A 16565-nucleotide genomic window follows, 5' to 3' on the forward strand; every position below is an offset into this window, starting at 1 on the left:
TGCATATCAAACAGCCAGTGTTTTCTTATTAAGTGCCATTAATTGTTATTTTGATATTCAGGGGGATGAGGTATAAATTAGTTTAGGAATCTGTCAGCTTGTTTGGTATATGAGGGGGCTTATGTGTGTGAGTATGAGTACGTGTGCAAGTGGTGTGTTTGTGTGTATGTGAGGACATGTGTGTGTGTGTCTGTCAATGTCTCTGTGTGGATGTACTTGCTTTTGTGTGTGCCGGTATGGAGACAGAGGTATACTTTAGATAGCACCCTCTCTTGCTCTCTTTCTTACTTTTTTAATTTTAATTTTTTTTCTTTACAATTTATTCATTATATATCCCGATTGAAGTCCCCTCCCTCCCTCTTCCCCCCATCCCCTTCCCCTAGAACCCTGAAAGGGGGAGTTCTCCACTATCAGGACTGCCTGGATCCTCTTCCTCCATGGCCTAGTAAGGCCACATCACCAGGGGTGAGTGATCAAAGAGCAGTCAACTGAGTTCATAATAGAGGCAGCCCCTGTTCCCCTCACTCAGAGATCCACATGGAGACTGAGCTGCCAATAGGCCACATCTCAGCAAGGGGTCTAGGTCCTCTCCATGTGTAGTCCTCCGTTGGTGCATCAGTCTCTGCAGGACCTCCTAGGCTCAGGTCCTTTAGCTTTGTTGGTCTTCTTGTGGGGCTCCTGTCCCTGCCATGTCCCTCTATCCCCACTCCTCTCTTCTTCCATAAGACTGCCTGAGCTCTACCCAAAGTTTGACTGTGAGTCTCCTCATCTGCTTTGATCCCCTTGAGACAAAGTCTCCACTGAATCTGCCTGCCAGCAAGCCTCCAGAACCTACCTGTTTCTGCTCTTCAGTGCTAGGTTATAGGTCAAGCTGCCACACCCAACTTTAATGAGTTCTGGGACTGCAAACTCAGGTCCTCCTCCTTGCACTTTATACACTGAGCCATCTTCCCAACTCAAGTTTAATGTCAGGGTTAGTTGGCGCTGATGAACACCGGGAACCTACTACGCATCAGGAACTAAGCACAAAAGCTGCCTCTGTTAATGTAAGGAGGAAACGGGTGAGAGATTACAGCCCTCAAATGTCTCTGAAGGATGAGCCCAGAGCAAACCCCAGAACCCAGATGCAGAACAGATGGCATGCTGATCCTGCTGCAGGCACTGAAGATGCTGATTCCTGCTGGCTGATGCTCCCTCGGGTGTGTGTGGCTGGATTCCTGGGTCGTCACTGCTGTGAGCTGCCAGCCATGACAGGTGTGCCTGATTGGCAGAGCCGAGGCCATCTGACCTGGCAGTAAACCGGCCTCGATTTAGAGGGGGTATTACCTACTCCATCAGCTGCTACAGCTAACTCACAGGGTGCTACAAGTTGACAATAAAAACTCCTGAAGTTCCAGAGGGAAGTCTCAGATCAAGGTGTTGGCACCCTTGCTCCATCTGGAGGCGTAGTGAGGACTCTGCACTTTCTGGTAGCTTTTTGGCCCCGAGGCTTGTGGCTATAGTCTTTACATAGTTGCCTCCCTGTGTGCAGGTGCCTGCCCCCAACTTTCTTCTTTTATAAGGAGGCTAGCCTGGCAACTGAACTATAACCTCAAATTAACTGTTACATCTGTAAAGACGTATTTCCAATATGGGGTTAGAACTTCATTGTGTCAGTTTTCTCGGGGGGGGGACGGGGGAACAGTTAAACCAACAACACCATCAGAGGTGGCAAAGCCCTCAAATGCAGGAAAGACAGCGAGCAGGATCAATTTTTCTGATGTTTTGTGCTTCAGTGCCTTACCGGTAAGTGACTGTTTCTGAGGAATACTAGCAAGAACTGACGGAAGAAATAGAAGCCGGGTGACAAGATGTTAATTTTCTTACAGGAGGCAAAAAGGGGTCCAGAGATACTATGTCACTCATCTGAGCCCTAAACACTCTGTCTTTATCAGGACCAGGGCACATGCTATGCCGAGAGTTCCTTTAAAAACCGGGGTTCTTTCAGGCTCCACCTTTATTTAAATCTCGTTTTCGGTTTCTAAGTCTCCACAGGAATTGTCCCTAGAGGACCTGATACTGTTTGCTGTCCCTGTGGACGGCAGCCAGATGGCAGCTGGCAGGCAGCTGTTTAACCTGAGGCGGCTTGTAGGACTCTTGACACATAGTTCTGGCCACGGTAGTGTGGCAAAGGTCAGTGGCAGGCTTGCGGAGTCAGCTCCTGGAAGCGACTGCCAGTTCTTCTGGAGAAAGGACCCTGGAAGGATAAAGCACTGGCTTTTTCCACAGGAGCAGAACATAGAGTGTTTCAAAGGGGGCCTTAGGGGAAAATACTTGTGCTCTGCTCTCCTACCGGATGGATGCCTTGCTGCCAGCACTGTGCTTAGAGCTTTGGCACTTGGAGAACTAAGTGCCGGGCTCTTCTGAGGGAAGGCTCCGTCCCTGGGCCACCTGGGAATGCCGGAGATCCCAGTTGGTGGATTGGGGGACTTTGACGTGAAGGATGTCCTATAGATTCTGCAGTATGCGATTTCCTGTTGGTAGATATGTTGGGGTGAGGATTTGTAGCGATGGCATGACTTCTCGTCTCTGACGATGCATTCACTCACAAAAGTACAGCAGCCGGGCTCTTTCTTGTTGCCACTTTCCCTGTCTTCCTTTTCTCCTTTCTCCTTTTCTCCTCCTGTGCAGCCAGAGCTTAAATGTGAGCATTATCCCATCTCCACACTTCTCTGGGCATATCTAAGAATATTATTGACATGCTTTCAAATCTGTTCTCCCCCTCTCCCCCCATAATGTTACTTAAGGCCTCAGCGAGGGAAGCTGTTTCAAGACAGACTTGAATTGATTTTCTCTTTGCTCTGTTGTGTTTAAGCTGGGGGTTCCTCACAGGGAGCAGCATCGGCTTTGGTAGGGTGATAATCCAAGTATGTGGATTTCCAGGGGTCCTTTTTGTTATTATTAGCCCCTCACCTGGACAGGAGCAGTCCAGACAAGGCAATTCCCTCGTTCTCTGAGAATCTGACATGTGTGAGAAGTTTTGGCTGGAGTTGGACCTTCGATTGACCCGTCCTTCCTTCCCTCACACCCTCCAATGCCACTGACCTTGAACGGTTGGAAGTGTTTTGCCAATGCCTCACAGTGTGACTGGCATGCAGTCAATGTTTGTTGTATGGGATTGTTCCCGATGGCTCGTGGCACAGAGCCCAGGTAGACTGGCCAAGCATCAAAAACATCATGGGGTGGCTTCCTGCCGAGGAAGTCTTCCTGGGCAGTGCAAGTTTTTAACAATTTACCATTTGCATTTGTGGTATAAAAGTACCACAGACTGAGCACTTCCTTTTTCATGGTGGCTGGCAAGGCAGCCCCCCTCCCAGGGGAAGTGATTGAAAAGCATGCAAAAGAGTCCCATGTCAAAGACCCCCCCCCCCCCCACACCCTCCTCTGCATGCCTCCGTGACTTCAACAATAAGGATTCATAGTCTCAGTTCTGTAGGCTAAGATCAGCGTGTTGGTAGGCTTGGCTTCTCCCAAGGCCTCTGCCCTTGGCTGGCAGATGGCAGGTCTCTGTGTCCCCATGTGCCCTTCTAGCATGTGTGTGGCCTCCTCATGAGAGGTTCAAAAACTTAGAGTTAATTCTTGGGACTGGGGCAACATTACCAGATCATAGTCCTTTCAGAGCAGGGGTCCAGCAGCAGCCCCCCCCCCGCCCAGATAAACCTTAGGGTGTGACTAGGGTCACGTAGTCCCTAAGAAAGCCCATGGAATGTGTTAACTCCCCCTTGCTACAGCCTAACCTGCAAGTAACAGGGCAGTACCAGGGGGGTCAGGTGTCCCCCAGGTAGCCAGACCTGACCATTTGCAGTTTTGGCGCCTAAAAACAAACCAATCCTTTTAAAGGTCAGCCCCCCCAGAGATCCTCTCACCCGATCCTGTAACACCAAGACCTGCACTTCCCTGCTGGCATTTTGTCCCCTTAAAAACCCTGTTCCCCCGCAGTTGGGGGTCACTTGCCCCTTTGTTCTTGTAAAGGGCAGCCACCCAACTCAGTTTGTAATAAAGACCCTCATGTGTTTTACATCGGACTCAAAGCCTGTTGGTCATTTGGGGAATCTTGATCTGGGTATTTCACTCATACTTATTTCTCTTTCTGTTCAGAAGGCCTTTAATCCTGTCTTTCACTTTTTTTTCATTTCCTTCCTTCCTTCCTTCCTTCCTTCCTTCCTTCCTTCCTTCCTTCCTTCCTTCCTTCCTTCCTTCTTTCCTCCCTCCCTCCCTCCTTCCTGTCTTTCTTTCCTTCTTTCTTTCTTTCTTTCTTTCTTTCTTTCTTTCTTTCTTCCTTTTTTTCTTTCTCATTTGTTCTCTCTGTCTGTCTGTCTGTCTCTCCCTCTGAGGGTCTAACTATAAGGCTTTGGCTTGCCTAAAGATCATTATACAAACTAGGCTGGCCTTGAACACATAGAGATGCACCTGCCTCTGCTTTCGAGTGGCCAGATTAAAGGTGTACACTATTATACCTGGACCTCAGTCCTTTTATTTAAAAGGCTGTAAGTTAGACTGGATAAAGGCCTACCCATAGGACCTCATTTACCTTAAATGAACTCTTTAAAGCCACTGTTACATTCTGAGATATTTGGACTGGGGCCTTAACAGGTAAATTTTGGGGCAAAAAACCACAATTTGATGCATAGGCCACATACATTTTTGTAACTTCTAAAATCAAGGGACCAGAGACTATCAAAATGGAAATGGACTTGAATCGCCATTTTCTCCCTACTCATTTACATACCAGTAGCCTTGAGAGCATGTTGAAGGGCCCAATCTTATGCAAATCTCTCCCCCATTCCCCCCCCCTCTCTCTCTCTGTGTGTGTGTGTGTGTGGTCAGCTGGGGGACCAGATTGTTCTTTGTGTCCCTGCGTCTTCGGTGGTAAGGATTTCCATTTCTTCTGGGTAGAACGTCTCTTGGCCTGCTTCTGAGGAGAAGGTCCGAGTGCTCTCCCTACTTCTGCTGTTCTCATAAATGTCAAGCTGCTATGTTCTCAACCCTATCACTGCGGGGGTGGGGTGGGGCAAAGCTTTAAGTTAGACCCTGTTTCACAAAGTGCAGGGGGAGGGGGAGGGGATAGGGAGAGAGGAAGGGAGGGAGAAGCCTTGAATGAATGTATACAGAGTTAAGTACTAAGTAAATGTGTATTGTCACAGGCGCAGCCATGTCTAGGACCAAAGATTTGGACTCATGGTAAATTGGAAAAGCCTCCTCTGACCCCAGTTCAGGCTCACAGGGATGGCACAGCCTTTCTCCGGCCTGGCAGCTGTGGCTTCCTCCACCAGATGTTCGCAGCCTGAGTCTGCTGGCCTGCAGAGACCTATGGAGACCAGCTAATTCTGCCCTGTGCGAACGTAATAAACACACAGTTTCCAGTTGCCGTGCAATTGGTGCTCTGGATCAGAGTAAGGACAGCCCACCTGACCCCAGCTCTTCCGTCTGTGTGTCTGTCTTTCTTCATTCCCTCTCTGTCCTTGGTCATGTCAAGGTGCCAAGCCAGGCTCGGCACAGTACATCAACATCTGAATTAATCTGCTCTCTGAGTCTTAGCTTATTTCTCTTCTGAGATGTCAACATGCCTTGTGCTAAACCCACCAGACGATTTTGTTCTGTTTGTACTCCGGGCTGGCTGTGAATTCCTGCCTGTGTCTGCTCAGCCTCCCAAGTGCTAGAGTTACAGACACATACCACATTATGCTCACTGTCCATACTAGATTTTTTAATTTATTTAGTAAGTACCCTTAATTGATAATAAGTTCTCATCTAATATCCACTCATGTTATATAGAATAAGTTAGATGAACATTGTGAGATTTATATTCAAAATACAGAAGTCATTAGTCTAGATTTGCATCACATGTGGTTCGCTTTACTTACAAGTTGCAAAAAAATTTGTTATATAGACTCAATAAATACATCCCCTGTCATAATTCCCAGAATTAAAAAGCTAAAATATCAAACTCTTATTAATAATAAATTATATTCTAACCAACTATACCCAAAGCGACCCTTTGTTCTAAGGCCCCAGGCAAGTTTGTTGGATTTCAAAAGTAAGTTACGTTTTTAGAAGGTTAGATGGTGCCCTTCTTATATGTAGTAGTCATTAATACACTTCATTAACGTGAAGACAGTGAGAGACTTTGGAACACTGGGCCCTCCTTGAGAGGAGTAAGCCCTAAATGGGGCCAAACCCCTCCTCTCCTGGCTCAGCGACCTGTGCAGGATAGAAGACTGGAAGATGCAAGAGCCAGAGATGGCGCATGTCTCCAAGGAAACAGCATCTTCCAGGTGCAACAAGGCTGATGCACATATGAACCCACAGAGATGCTGACAGTGTGCGAAAGAGCTGCACAAGTTAAAGCCAGGCAAAAGTCCATCACCGAGAACGGGGAGGTGAGCACAGAGTTCCACCCCTAACCAAGAAGCTGTCAGCAATTAACACCTGCTGGGCAAGGAAAAATAAGTTTTCTCCAGTGGCGTGTCATCTACATTCCAGGTCCAAGACCCAGGAGCAGCTAGCCCACACAAAACAAACTCCATTTTTCTCCTTTTCTTTTCTTTTCTTTTCTTTTCTTTTCTTTTCTTTTCTTTTCTTTTCTTTTCTTTCCCTTTCTTTCTTTCTTTCTTTCTTTCTTTCTTTCTTTCTTTCTTTCTTTCTATCTTTCTTTCTTTTTTAATTTGGCAATTTTAATGTCCATGGTTTAAAAACATGGATTAAAAAATATGGATTACACAATCCCAAACCTATTTCAGCCACACCCTGGCTCCCCCGACTTAGCCTGCTTTCTCGGGATGCTCCCTCTAGTGTGCGCGGTGGACACCTGTGCCGCTCCATTCCCGGCTGGCTGTTGCCAGGTGGCTCTCCTGTGGTCCTTGAGTCAGTTGCTCCTCCCACTGCCTATCACCCACGGGAATTGCAGGCTGAGCTGTTGCTCTCCTCTCTCAGGCTGGAGACAGCTGTGCCGAGCTGCAGGTTTTATCCCTGTCAGGGTGTGATGTGGACAACAGCTAAGGGGATGATGGTTCTGGAAAAGATAACATGCTACAGTTCTCAAGAGGAGGGCAGTGCACCACATCACAGGGGGACGAGAGTTAGTCAGGGGGCAGAGCAGAGGGAAGCAACAGGGACGCATCTTCTGTGGGAGGAACAGGTGGCACGGGGTGGGCGGGCTTCGGTTCGGCTGGTTGGATGAGTTCTGTGGCATCTGAGCTATTGAAATTACCCTCCAATCGTCTGGTACCTGAGTGGAGTGAGTAGGGCTGAAAGGTAACTCCTAGTGGGGCCACCTGGCAGAGGCGCTGCCTGTCAGCTGTGGCAGGCTTGTGGGTCATTTTCTTAAGGAATGGTTGATGTGGGAGGGACCAGCCCACTGTGGGTGGCGCCATCCTCAGGCACGTTGTTTTGGGTTGTATAAGAAAGGTAGCCGAGCAACCCATGAGAGTAAGCCAGTAAGCAGCACTCCTCCGAGGCCTCTGCTTCAGTTTATGCCTCTGGGTTCCTGCCTTGAGTTCCTGCTCGGACTTCCCTTCGTGACGGACTGTAAGCTGTAAGATGAAATATATCCTTTCTTCCCCGGGTTGTTTTTGGTCGTGGTGTTTATCACTACATAGAAAGCGAACTAAGGATGCCCGTGTTCTTGTTTTCTGACCACTACTTCAAGTGGTCTTAGTTTGGGCTGACTAACAGTTCTCTTTCTGAGTATGGAAGGGGAAAGCCCAAGACTACATGGGGTAGTGGGTACCTACTACCTACTATGGGGTGCTTCAGATACCTGCTGAGTCCATTCGTTCCTCACTTCACGCATCTTTTAAGCTTTTCTCCTGTGTTGGATGTGAGACAGGAGGAGCAAGCTCCCTGTCCCCAAGGAATGGAACATGAGGCAGTGCAAGCTAGGGAATTCATCATTGCCATCTCTGTCGTAGACTCAGCAGAAGAGAGAGATAGAGTTGCAGTGCTGGGCACAGAGGGTGATCTTAAAAGCCTGGCATCTCTCTGACAGGTTAACTTGGCCAGTGTCTTTAGTGGGCACGATGGCTTCATGGCGTAAAGTGCTGGCTAAGAAGTGGAGGCTTATCCACTTTTTCCTTAGGTTTTAATGCAATTAGAAATCCGTTTGCATCTCTGCACTCTCCTGCACTCTCCCTGCTAGTCAACGCCTCAACATGTTCCACTGTTGTCAATTTTAGGAAAAAACAAAACTGCAAACTATCTCTGGACACTTCTGTGATTGTTACTTACCGTCTCAAATTAATGTGCCAGATTAAAATATAGCTTTCATTATAATTTGGGAGTGAAATGAATCTTGCGCCAAGAGCTTGTTTTTGAATGTGAGGCAGCTGGGATCATGAGGTTCTCAATGGGTGCCACAGGAGATGTGTTCAGGCAGCAAGAAGAGGAAGCAGAGAATCTTTCTTTTGTTCCTGTGAAGGAATAGCTACAATTGATGAATTTATTTACACCAATAAATATTTCCCACACATACTATCCTCCCTCCGTATGATGAAATAATTCATCATTTTGTTTTTAACGAGAAAGAAATTCATTAATGTGACTATTACATATATCCATGGGATGCCGATGCTGAGTCCTTCCAAGGGTGGTTAAAACTTGAGCTTTGACAGCATTTGTTTTTCCTCACTTCCCTTAAGATTTCCTTCTCATCTCTCATGATCTCCCTTTTAGTTTAGACACCTACACAAACACATATGTAAATACGTATAAATGCATCTAATTAAACTTATTATTGTTATTATTAGTGTGTATATGTTTGTGACATGGAGCATATTTGGAGGTCAGAGGTTAACTTTGTGGAGTTAGTTTGCTCCTTTCATTTCAGGTTCCAGGGACTGAACTCAGATTGTCAGGCTTGTGCAGCAAGCACCTTCACACACGGAGCCATTTTTCTGGCCCCAAATCTAGGTTTTGTACATGAGAGAAATAGGCGGTATTTATCTATCTGGTTTGTTTTGCTTAACTTAAAAGATTTACAGTTGTATCCATTTCCCTGGATTTTATTTTATTTTTTCCTTATAGCCACATGCAATTGCATTGTACATTCCATCTACTAGTCTATTGGCAGCCATCTTCCCTGGTTCCATTTCCTGGCTACTGTAGCTAACGCAACAACAATAAGCATGGATATGCAAGATTTTCTGTGGTCTGTTGACTTAAAGTCAGTTCTTCAGTAAAGACCCAAGAGTCATGTGATAGTTCTATTTTGAGTAACCTCTATACTGATTCCCACGGTGGCTGCGCAATCTTTCATGCCAATCCCTAGTGAGTAAGGGTTCCTCTTACCCCACATCCGTCCCAGCATTTGTTGTCCTTTGTTTTCTCGGTAATAGCCAAGGTCAGATGGAATCTTAAAGCGCTTTTAATTTGCACTTCCCTGGTGACTAAGGATGTTTGACCTTGTTTCAAGCATTTGTTGGCTGTTTCTATTTCTTCCTGAGAACTCACCATTCACTGCATAAGCCCATTTATTGATTTGATGGTTTGGTTTTTCAGTGTCTAATTTCTACAGTTTGTGATATAGTCTAGGTGTTAATTCCTGTCTAATGTGTCATTGGCAAAGATCATTTACCATTCAGTAAACTGTCTCTTCACTCTGGTGGTTGTTTCCTTTGCTGTGCAAACATCATTTAATTGCATGTAATTCTGTTGATCAACTCTAAGAATTGTTTCTGGCGCTATTGGAGTTTTATTCTGAAAGCCCTTGCCTGTGGCTATGTCAAAGTTTTCCCGGTATTTTTTTCTCCCACTCTCAAAGTTTCAGGTCTTATGTTAGGCTCTTTGATCCATGTTGAATTGATTTTTTGTATAGGTTGAGTGATAGGGGTCTAGTTTCATTCTTTTACATAAGGATATCCAGTTTCCTCAGTACTATTTGTTGAAGAGGCTATCTTTATTCCAATGTATGTTTTCCACACCTTTAAAAACAAAAGCAAAACAAACGAACAAAAATCCAAGGTGAGTGTAGCCGCTTGGGTTTGTACATGAGTCCCTTTTTCTGTTGGTCTCTGCGTCTGTTTTTCTGCCAGTACCATGCTGTTTTTATTACTGTGGCTCTGTAATGTAGTTTGAGATGGGATATTGTGTTATGCCCTGCATTGCTCTTTCTCCTAAGGATTGCTTTTGCTGTTCAGGATCTTTTCTGTTTCCATATAAGTTTTAGGGCTATTTTGTTGTCAGGAAGACTTTTATTACCGGTTCAATCTCACCGATTGTCATGGATCTATTTGGTTTATTGACATCTATTTAATTCTGTATTTAGGAATTTATCCATGTCTTTTATACATTCAAGGCTTTGGGATAAAAGCTTTCAAAGTATTCACTGTTGATTCTCTGTATTTCATTGTGGTCTGTAGTAACCTCTCCCTTTTTAATCTCTAATTTTAGTAACTATGGACTTTCTTTCTCACTTTCTCTCTTTGTCCTGGTTATTTTTGCTAGGGTACTTTCAATCTTAATTCTTTCTTTCTTTTTTTTTTAAACAAATTCCTCATTTTATTAATTTTGTACACTGTTCTTTTACTGTTTCATTTCTGTCCTTATCTCTGCAATTCATCACTATTTGCTGCCTTTAGGTTTGATTTATTCTTGCCCCTGACCTCCTCAGGCCATTGATGTACATTGTTAGGTTGCTTTAGATCTTTCTGATTTTTTTTAGTTGTAAGTACTCATAGTCATAAACATTCCTCTTAAACTGCTGAAACCACATACAGAAGGTCCTGATAATTTGTGCTTTAATTTTCCTTTGATTGTAGGAACTTGTAAACTTGTCCCCTGATTTAAAAAAAAAAAAAAACAAAAACAAAAACAACTCACCAACAGTTATTCAGGGGTATTGTTTTGTCTCCAAGCACTCTTGTAGTTTCTGTATTCTTTCTCGGTATTGATTTCTTTATCACGCTACAATCTGGTAAGATATAAGGTGCCTGTAAGACTATATTGCATTTGGTAATACTTGATTTGAAGCCTAGAATGTGGTCTACTTTAAAGAACATTCTACTGACTGCTGGACATACTGTATCTTCTGTGTATTTGGATGGAATATTCGGTATATGCCCGTTTAATTCATTTATCTATGATGTGACTTAATGCTCAGGTTTTTTGTTTTTGTTTGGCTGTCCTATCTAGATATGAGGCTGTGGTGTTGGAATCATATTACTGTATCAGGAGCTATTTTACTTTTTTATGCTCATTGGTGTTACTTTTATAAACTTGGGTATCCTAATATTCAGTGCGTGTAAAATTTTTGTGTCCATTTTGTGAATTGTTCCTTTCATTAATACACAGTAGCCTTCTTTAACTCTTTTAATTTTGGTTTGAAGCCTGTCTTTTTAAATACAAGAATGGCTAGGCCAGCATGAATAACAGTTACTGTCAGTGCTTGAAATACATCTTCCCACATCTTCTTGATGTTTGCTGAGAGGAGATCTGGCATTATTGTGATGTTTCAACCTTTGTAAATTGATGGCTTCCCCTCACAGCTCCTCATATTGTTTCTTGCTTTATATTTTGACATCTTGACTGTGTATACCACAGAGAAGATCTACTCTGGCTATGTCTACTCGTGTTTGAAATTCTTTTTTTTTTTTTTTTGTGGCTTTGAGAAATCTGCTACAATTCATTGAATGGATTCTCTACACCCTCAGTGTTCATCTCAGGTCCTTATTCTTTGCAGTGGACTCTTAGGTTTGGCCTCTTGGTTTCATCTTACAGCTCTCAGATGCTGAGGTGAGGCTGTGCTCATCTGTTCTTTCCCTGATTGGTGTTTGGGCGTGGCCTGTCAACAGCTTTGTATTCCATCCCTGGTGCTTTCTTTTGCCTGGTTGAGTTGCTGAGTCTTTCTTGTGTGCTTTTTTTATTTGATTGAGTAAAGTTTTTCTCTCCCAACATTTCTGTTTGTTCCGTTTCTTCTGTTTGTTTGGAATTAATCTTCTCCTTTGTCCTTATTGGACATGTTGCCTATTTCAGAATCCCAAGTGCAGTAGTTAGGGGGTAATGACCGTTTGGGGGAGTCATGTTGCTTCATTTCTTTTGCTTCTTTCTTACATTTCCGTGCTGTGATTTGTGCATATGTTGTTGGTTTGGATATCTGCTTCATTTTTTTTTTTTTGAGGGGCTTCATGATTCCTTACAGGTAAAATCTCAAAATGCACTATCAATCAGTGAAGAGGAAAAATCTCTGACATGGCAGCAATAATAGCAAACCATACAAGACGTGGAAATATCCTTCAGATCAATCGCATGTCCTGATGTATCACCAGCATCATAGAAGCGAAAGTGGTAAACTAGTGTAAATTATTGTAGGACGTGCTTTGAAATTAAAATTATGTATGGTTAAGGGTGGAAATAGTGAATGAGATAAAGGAAAGAGATGGGAGAAGAAAGACATCAAGGAGGAGCAAGATTAAGTTCTTTAAAGGCAGAAGGGAAATGGCCATGAATCTTATGGAGGGGAAAAGAAAGGAAGAAAGAAATGGAGAGAAAAAAAAAGAAAAAGAATTTCCATTAATGTAAAAAAAAAATTCAAACCCCAAATTAAGCATATGTAAGAAGATAATAAAAAAACATTTTAGAAATGGAAAAATGCTAAAAAGCCCAATAAAGTAAAAATGCTAGATAATATAGAGGGGGTTGGGGTTGGGAAAGAGGGAACATGGAATAAAAAAGAAAAAGAACAGCAAGACCAAGGAAAAATACCTATCACCCCAAGTTATGCGAAAACCATATTAGATCAATGAATGTAGGGGAATTAAAATAGTTAAGAGGTTTAGAGAAATGCAATAGAGAAAAATGCAAAGAGATTTAGAAAAAAGGTTCTGTTAAACGTGCAGTTAAAAATGCAATGTTGGAGCAGCTTTGTAAGTCTTTCAAGCGGGAGACGGCCTTTATAGGCAGGGCTGTGGGGTGGTCAGCTCACTCTGAGAGTCCGCCGCAAGGTGTGGGGGATGGGGGTTTGCAGAGTCAATTTTCCTCCTTGCCTCTCAGGGCCCTCTGCTGGCCATATTTAGCTTTGCACTTAGTGGGCTGGGCGGACTCGGCCACGCTCTCCCAGGTCTTAAACTGCATGGCTGATGTTGAGGCCGGGGTGTTCCCAAGTGCATTGGGAGTGACACAGCAGCTAGAGAGCCAAAGTTGCCATAAGATCCGTCTTCATCCTGGTGACACTTCCCGAGTCTGAAGGTCTTGAGTTGTGAGTTGGACCACTGCTCTCCTTAAGCACCGTCCTGCCTCTTGCTGCCTACACCCCAGCTAGTTAGCATCATTCTCCTGCTCGCTCAGCTACTTCAGGACCTTCTCTTACCCAGGCCCATGGAAGGCCAAATGTCCTCTAAGTCATGTAGTGTGACAATAATGGGATTTTCACCCACCGCTGGCCCGTCTGTCGGAGGAATCGCTGTCTCTCCAGAACCTGCAACTGGATTTGAAACTTGTGAGTGTGGGGGTCTGTGTTGGACTGTTCTCAAAGTCCCACATCTTGTAAATGCTCTTTTATGGTATCTGTCCCCTCCCCGGGTCTGTCTTTGCTCGTCCCTGTCTTACTCTGACGCCCTCTTCGCTGGCTCGCAGAGTCAGCCTCCGACCTGCCACCTTGCTCAGAGCTTGTCTCCATGTTCTTACCGTTGGGCGGTGTCATTGTTCTGAATTCTGTTAATTGCACCAAGAGCCCAGAGTTTCTGTAGACACTCAGTTAGGGGGTGACTGTAGATGATACAGGATTACCTTATGTCTGGGAGCAGAGAGGAGAAGGTAGGCGGCTGCGGATGGAGTCTGAGGGTTTAGGATGTGAAGCCATGAGGGCTCAGATCCTTCTCCTAACAGTGGAACGGTAGCATTCACCGTTCAATCATTTCTTCACCGGTCATTCATCTAGAACTTCTGGGCTCAACCTTTCGGAAAAGCAGCCTGAAAGATACTCCCCACACTGCTGTGCTGTGGCGATGTAAGTACAGGAAGCACCCACAGGGACCTTCAGCACCTTCATCTGCTCTTTCTTCAGACTTCCAATGACCTCATTGATAAAAGGAGGATGTTCGACTGGGTACTCTGTCAATGTCTCTTCTTGCAATTTCTGTTTTGTCTCTGCCTTATTAGCTTCTGGGCTGAGGGAGCAGGGTAGGGCATGCTTTTCTCAGAATTTCATGTAAGCGAGATGCCCCTTGAGGAAAGAGGACCCCTTGTGTCTTCTGATGCCCCCTCATAGGCAATAAGCACAATTCCACCAAACACTCATTATAGAAACCCAGTATCAGTTTAGTCTGCTGTCTTTTTTTTTTTTTTTTAACTGTGGGCTACTTCAAGTCACTTGAACGTACATAAGCACACTTTACTGTTTTTGTGTGAGTACGTGTGTGTGTACACAGGTTTGAAGGTCACAGTACGACTTGTAGGAGTCAGTCCTTTATTTTTACCATGTGGGTCCCTGGGCTAGAACTTAGGTTACCAGGCTTGGCTGTAGCCACCTCTATCCACTAAACTGTCTTGTTGGCTTCTTGAATATGTTTTTAATTTGCATCCATTTCTTAAGGATCCCTCAAGAGAAGTGATATATGAAAAACTCAAGTTTACGTGTTTCCTATAACAAAGAAAATGGATCAAAATGAACTTTTCTGAGACACCCCCACCTTCAAATCCGCAAAGCATCACCTGGGGAGAATATCTTGGGAACCGTCCAGACAACTCAGGTTAAGAAGAACAACAATGACGATGATGATGATGATGATGATGGCAACAGCTACAACAACAACAATAACAACAACAGCAACAAACCCAACTTGTGGATAGAATAGACAGAAAAAAAAAAATACCAGAGCCCAAAGTCACCCTCAAATCGCACCAAACTCATCAAAGAAACAAAATCACACCCTCTACACAAGCGGTGTAACTCTCTTTCTGGCCTGTGCACACATGGTGTGACCCTCCCAGTCAGCTGCACGCTGTAGGACTCATAGCTCCGAGCTTCCGCTGAAGCAGCTTAGGTCAATGCTCTCTTCTGCTGTCAGGGACTATAGTGGAAGCTATAATGCTGGCGTCTGGGAGGTGAAGGCAGGAGGACCACGGCATGTTTGTGAGCAGTTTTCTAAGTTAGGCTGAGGTGGAATGACTGGCCGTAAACACGGCCAGCACCGTTTCAGGGTCTGGCATCTGGGCTGTATAAAACGGAGCTGGCGAGCTGAGCGGGAGCCACAAGACCAGAAGTTCATACACCTTCTTGACACAAAACATGAGGACAAAGAAATCCACAAGGCAGAATCTGGCCACAGTGGAGCCCCGAAGAAGCCGGTCACGTGTGTGTGTGTGCACTGTGGATGTACCCGGTGCTTGCCGAAGTCGGAAGTCATCAGATCTCCCGGAACTGGAGTTATGGGTGGTTGTGAGCTGCCCAGGCCCTTTCAAGAGCAACGGGTGCCCTCAAACACTGAGCTATCTTTCCGTCCCACAGCTCTGACTTTTAAATTGGCCCACCTCCACATTTCCCTGGCTGGATGCTAGGTCAGGTGCTGGGTGGCCTCCTGACCTTTTATCTGCATTTTGCAGCTCAATCTTGGGTTACAGCCTAGGGGCTGGTGTGTGATTACTTGGTAGCATTGCATTTAATAGCTTCCCCGGTTCAGAAGATGCTGCCATCCACACATCTTTCTGGCTTAAAGAAAGGTGTTTTTTGTTTTTTTTTGTTTTTTCCCACCCTTTGTACAATTAGATAAAATTGCTCTTTGGTGGTAAGAACAGAGGGCAGACCCTTCTCATTCTCTCTGAGAATAAGTGTGTGTTTGCGGGGGGAGGGGCAAAGGCAGCTGTTATTCATTACAAATGACCTTTTTGATTTTGCTCTTTCTTTCTCTTTCCCATTCTTTATTTTTTTTTCAACACCCCCCCACCCTTTATAAAAACATGTATCGACTTTACAATCAGACCATACACAATTAGTCAGTAACAGAAATATTGGGAATGGTTCTGAGAACACTCGCTCCAGTTTGTGGAAGTCTGTAGGTTTTTTTGTAGGTTGTATTTATCCTGTGAGTCAGATCTCAGGAATCAGGGCTGCCAAGGTGAAAGTCTGAGGTGATAGTATAGGAGGCACTTGCTGGACTTTAATTTTGAAATAGATTCTTTCCCTAATGAGATAGATCATTTTCCACCCTCCCCATTCTAATCTAGTGTATGTGTGTGTGTGTGTGTGTGTGTGTGTGTGTGTATATACACTCATGGGCACCACGGAGCTCATGTGGTGGTCAAAGGACACCTTTCATGAATCAGTTCTCTCTTTCTACCATACGGGACCCAGGGATCCAACTCGGGGCCTCGGGGTTGGTGGCAGATGCTTTACCCCACTCAGCTCTTGCGCCAGCCCCAAGACCATGCTCTCCTTACCTGGGGCAGAGGGTTCTATGCTGAACTCTTAAGGTTTCAGATGCACCTTGGGTCAAGACAGGCTATCGCACACCCCACAGATGGGGACCAACACTGTCCTCCACAGACATTCATCATTTTACAGTTGTTTGGAGGTTTCCCGATTCCAGGGTTTAGAT

The sequence above is a fragment of the Meriones unguiculatus genome, chromosome 9 (genome assembly GCF_030254825.1).
Source record: "Meriones unguiculatus strain TT.TT164.6M chromosome 9, Bangor_MerUng_6.1, whole genome shotgun sequence".
Taxonomy (NCBI): domain Eukaryota; kingdom Metazoa; phylum Chordata; class Mammalia; order Rodentia; family Muridae; genus Meriones; species Meriones unguiculatus.